The sequence below is a fragment of the Melozone crissalis genome, unplaced genomic scaffold (assembly GCF_028551555.1).
Source record: "Melozone crissalis strain CALT ecotype California unplaced genomic scaffold, PUWL_Pcris_2 ptg000006l_1, whole genome shotgun sequence".
In the NCBI taxonomy this organism is placed as follows: Eukaryota; Metazoa; Chordata; class Aves; order Passeriformes; family Passerellidae; genus Melozone; species Melozone crissalis.
In genome coordinates this window covers 47,712,463-47,718,312 of record NW_026535784.1, presented here as the reverse complement: position 1 = coordinate 47,718,312, position 5,850 = coordinate 47,712,463, and positions in this window count along the sequence as shown.

The window sequence follows — 5,850 nt, the reverse complement described above, 5'->3', positions numbered from 1 at the left end:
ATTCTGTGGACACCAGTGACATTCTCAGGGGTGCATCTCTCTTGATCCCAGCCCGTGCTTCCCACCTCCCGGTGAGCTCAGGGGGAAAGGCTCGTGTCTCAAGGCAATGCAGCTCCCAGGCATCTTTCTTCATGATGCACACAGAAACTTTTAATTTATAGAACTGACATATTAGCTGCAGTGGCCTAAAAGAATAAATGAGTAATACTGTGGGGTCTTCCATTCAGCAACAGGAATGTTTTCCCCGAGACCTCTTTTTAATTGAAGCCATTTGTCATTTTGAATGTCGAATGTATTCATTAGAAAGCAGCACCTCGGAGGGGACTAGGGAGCTGAGGAGATTAGTAACAGGGTACAAAGCCTTTTGCCTCCAGGTTGCTAGTTTCAAATCTGGCCATGTCACTATTGATCAGAAGAAGTCATTACAGGCTGACAGATGTTTGGCTGCTTATGTAGAAGTGACCTTGTCAGATTAGTCAAATTCTTTGTTAAGAGATATGTCCCTACTCCCTCACACACACAGACACACACACAAAAATCCTCATTAGCACCTTGTTGGTAGTGCTCACAGCATCAGTAAGGACAGGGCACAGTTGTTTATGCAGAATCTGAACAGAGGGATTTTTGAGCTGTGTGAGGGTTGATTGAAGCATTTTTCAAAGCATCTCATGATGCACTTTGAAATTTTCAAGTTGATTCTGTGCTGCATAATTTAAAATGAACCCTTCTTAGAATATTTGCAGTGCTTTGATCAACATAAAATTTATTTTTTTAGGAATCTGAGAACTGAGTTTTTTCTATAGCATCTATTAGCAGTAAAGCATGTTCTTAGCAAAAAAAAAAAAAATGGGCAGGATATCTGGAATATGTGGGGGAAAAAAAAGAATGGTGATACTGCATACATTTTATTAGCTTTGAGACTAAGGCTGAAAATACTCATAGGTGTGTGATGTATTTTGCAGACTGATACTTAGTGAACAGAAGAGTCTTACAGAATCACCCCAGACACTTCAGTCCAGCCTGCAGTAACTTGTATCTCTAGTTTGGATTAAACTCTTGCTCTGTTGGCCACAATGGCCACCTATGGTGACACCAGACATCTCCTTTCACAAGGCTCTGCTACCTCTTGAGCATAATTCATGGCTTTGAAAATCTCCAAGAATAGGCACTTGGGAGAGTGTACATGCAAATTTTCAAACTTTTAAAAGGGGCTTTTAAAGGGGTTCCTATGTTCCTTTAAAGACCCTACGAGGAAGATAATTCAGCTTGGGATGAAGCTTCCTCCAGCTGGATTCAAGAGAAGTTAACCCAAGTGAAGGGGCTCTGACAGAGATGAAAACCTCCACATAAAAAAATCTGTATGAGAGACCCCAATTCTTCTCTGAAACAGAGGAAGGAAAATGCCAGAAATCCAGCGGGACCTCAATTTGCCACAGGGAAGAAAAGATTAGTTTTTTGTCAGCTTTGCAGCCCATGTTGCAAATTGAGTTTGAGACAGAAAAAAATGCTTTGGGGTGTTCATATATTTTTTACATCACCAGCAATAAATATCAAAGCTGGGCTGATAATGTTGGCATGAAAAGTGCAGGTGCCTTTGGTCTGTACTGCGAACAGAGCAGGTTAAAGTGTGTCTTCATTAGAGGTTGGTAGGTGATAGTTTGAAATGCTGATTTTGATTCCAGTTCAAACTCTGCTTTTAGAAGACTAAATCAAATTTTTACCTGAGCTGAACTTGCTTGTAACACAGGAGTTTTGAACAAGGTCTTTTTAAAAACAATTATAATCTCTCTGCAAAGGGTGGAGGATTATAGGGTGTGAAAGCAATAAATAATAGCTTTGGGCAGGTTTGAGCTGTTCTGAGAAATGCCAAATGACTGGCACACCTTATTATATCTTTTAAGCAATCACAGCACGTGACTCCAGCACTTTCTATGTCAAGAACATTTGTTGTTAAATGCCACAAGGATATGGGAAGGTGTGCCAAGGCTTCTGTGCACCTTCAGCTGTTCTCAAGGTGATGGCTTAAAAATGGCAATTTAGCCTTTGCAGAGCACAGAATAGCACGTGACATTCAAGTCTTGGGCAAAGAGATAAGATAACGTTGTATTTTAGAGTTGAGGATTATGAATTGGATCTCTGGGGGGTGGGTAGGGGGAAGGGTGAACACTGCATCTACCAAACCTGGCTGATTTGATATTTCTTATCAGTGAGGAGATTGAACCTGCCTGATACACCACTTCTTTAAGGTCTAAGTAATATTGGTTCTGTGAGAAGTAATATTTCAGTATGTGTGGCTTAAAACCTGGCTAGCCTTAAGGTCACATCAGCCATAAGTAATACACACTGAGCACCTGGGATCCCACAAATGTGACCTTATACTTGTGTCCCAGTAAATGCAGAAGGCACCAGCCCAGAGCTGGTCTATGGATTTCACGGGCATCTAATAGGGAAAATAAAAAGACAGATGTTTCTATGGATTGTAAGGAGAGGGAAGGCAGAACCAACAAGAAGCTCTAAATTAGTTATTGTGGTGATGAATGCTCTGTTATGGGCCTGCATGTGTGCCTCAGGCTTTTATGGGCTTGTAATTATATTAGGAGATATTGCTTTGACCTAGACATAACTGTACAGGTTATTTACTATTATTATTTGCTTGAGAGAAATAAAACCCAATACAAACTCTTTCAAATACTGTATACCACACTTAGATATGACAACATATAGAATAGATCCCCTTATGAGAAAAGGAACTAAAATGGCAGTAGAAATCTCTTTCAGGGTGGATTGGTGAATGGCAATATTGATGGTAATGTAGCTTGTCTTTCTGTGATGGTGTAGCTAAACTGAAGTGTGTTCTGCCATTCCCTGTCACCACTCTTCCCAGAGGACACGTGTCCTCATGGACTAAAGGAACTTGGCCTACTTCAAGACAATGGGACAAATTAAGTTGGATCACCACTGAAGGCATTTTGGAATAACCTGGCTAAACTTTTCTAGGTGGCCTCAAAGCCTTCACACAGCCTAAAAAAGCTGCTTAGCTGGGAGGTTGCAATAAAGCACTGTTCTAAAATAATCATGAATGTTCATAAAGCAGATGAAAGCCTCCAAGAAGTACAGCCAAGCTGTAGCAAAGGCTAAAGTAACCAGACACGTGATTTGTTTAAGACTTTCCTTCTATTTGCAATTTTTTTTTTTCTTTCTTGCATAAAAATGAAAAAAAAAAAAGGCTAAGAATTTTCCAAGGTCAAAATGAAGGTCTTTAGAAGTCCTGCAAAAGTGTGATATTACTGTTACAAAATGCACATAGAAACAGAGGATATCAGGATAAAAAATTTAAGACTTGAGTTAATGACACATCCTTTTTAATATTGTTTCAGCAAAGGTAGCCATGCAGCAAATTAAACAACAGAGGATATGAAGGATTCCAATTTCAAGGGAAAAAAGAAGAAACCTGTAAGACAGCCTGGAAAGCACAGCTATTAAAACAGGGAGCCTTTCTGAAGCTACAGGTAGAGGTTAAGCTTCAGGAGACAGTGACACTCAAAAGGGAAAACTAAGCTTTCCAAAAAAAAAAAAGGGGGTGTTGGAATCTCCAAAACCAATTGAGAATTTATGTAGTGGGTGACTTTACTTGCATTTCTCATTTGTTTCCCACCAGATTTTTTTTTAATGTCAATATATACTCTCCATATCCAAAGTGTAAAGGCCTGAATTTTTGCTTGGTGATTTCTTTGCATTGCTGAAAGCCTTCCAAGAAATGAGAAAGATGTGAAGTGTCTGTAGCATGAGCTACAACTTATTAAGGCATTGAAAGCTGTCAGTGTGGCCAAGCTGGATTTGGCAGGGCAAGCAAACGGAGAAGAAAAGAAAGTGATTTTTGTGCCATTGATGTAGTTGCTGTGTATTGCTGGTTTAAACTGTTTCTACTCCAGCTGTTCCCAAGAGCCTGTAGCATCCCAGGGAAGCTGCCTCTTTCATCACATGCTTTCCCTACTCCTTCACCCTTCCCAGGGGGAAGCCAACAAGAAACCTTGTGCTGATTGTCTCCAGGACCTGAGTGGTGAAGTGCTCTTTGCACACACAGACGCTTTCTTGGAGCACGGCTGCAAACAACTGATCGCCCTTTAATCCTGCTAACCTCTTTGCCTTGGCCGTATGGTGGGGTTAAAATTCCTGCTGATAAGATTAAGTGCTGTCTTGGACTGGGGCCTACAGAAATAATCATGCCATTTCCACAGTCCCACTCATTAGAATGAAATGTAAAAAAGGATGTTGGTCTTCCTGCTGTGGGATGTCAGCCAGCTGCTAATTGTTTGTGGTCAGAAAGAAGTTCTCTTCTTGTCGTTTTTAGGGATCTGTTTGTGTGGATATAAGTCCATTTTACACTTGCTCTGAATTCAAGTGTGTTCCTCTACAGTGTTTAAACTAGATTTTTACTTTTAGAACACTCGATAGCTGCATGTAACTCTAGGTTGTATTCACCACAGGTTTTGTCTTTAGTTTTCTTATAAGGTTGTATTTTTAATCTGAGTGGCATCTACAGTAAAATCCTTTTTAATGGCCAAGACAGTCACACCTCAGATTTAATCCCTTTCTTATAAAGCAGACATGTTTTCCCCATTGTCAGACCGGCTGTGACTCACTGCTCCTTTCTGCTAACAAGAAATCTATTATATTAATGTGAGTTTGAGAACTACAATGACATTGTTTCAGTAATCCTTTTATTTTAAAAATTCATCTGCAAACACCACAGAAACAGAGTGGCTAAGTCTGGTATTTTACTGAACAATCTAAAAAGAAACAGCTGTTAGAGACTAAACAATGAATTTGCGGCTTTAATCTTTAGAGGTGCTCTGTGCCTTGTCAATAGCTTAGGCACAAACAATATGAAGCACATGCTTAATTTTAGGCACACCTGCAATTCTGGAGTGACTAAATGCTTTGGTTGCTTTAGCTGTATGTTGGCAGACCAAGGAGACCTCTGGATACAACCAGTGAAGTCTGGAAAATCTTCTAAAGCAAATAGTGTATGAAGATAAAACAATCGCTCATGCACCATTTTAGAACTAGTTGTTGAAACAAAGCCATCTGTTTTCCCTTGAAAAAATAAGGGGCACAAAGGGACCCAAGAGTAGCTTTCCACCTAACAAGCATCTCATGCAGAATAATGCAGGTGTGGCTGAAACTACTCTTGACATAAAGTATACAATAACATGTGTGATGGAGACGTGTTGACATTCCCAGCACTTTTTGTCTGAACGCTTATGTTGAAAAAAATCCATTTCCTTGCAAATTTCTCTGCTGCGGGGTGGCAAAAGGATGGAGGGTAGGAGCACTGATATTTCCCATTTTGCTGGAGATGGCTTTGAAAATGTGAGCTGAAGGGGCTGTTATCAGAAGAGGGATCTGTCTGGCTGGGGAGCAGGGCTTTGCCACAGGAGCTATGTAGGGCACGCCTGCAGAAATGTCAAATAACGCATGTCTGTGATGCTGCTCCCCATCGAGCCTGTCATGAGCCATCCTCACCGCTCCTCAGCCTCGCACTCTTGAGAGGGAAATGCAAATTTCCTGATGTCTTGTGGAGGGAAGAAAGTGAGGAAGGGAATCAAAGGGAATACATTATTGGTGACAGCAAGTGTAGTAAGTGAGAGATGGAAGCTGCAGATGTGGTTAATGAGGGCGTGCGAGGGAAAGCAGCCCACCACACACACTAAACTCTCGGGAAAAGGACAAAACAGATCTTGTCTGCTGATGGTTCTGATACTGCAGCCCTGCCCTTCCAAGAAAGCAGAACCCATCTGGTGGCAGAATCAGAAGCCTTCTAATGCTTTTATTCCTCTTGATGTGTTC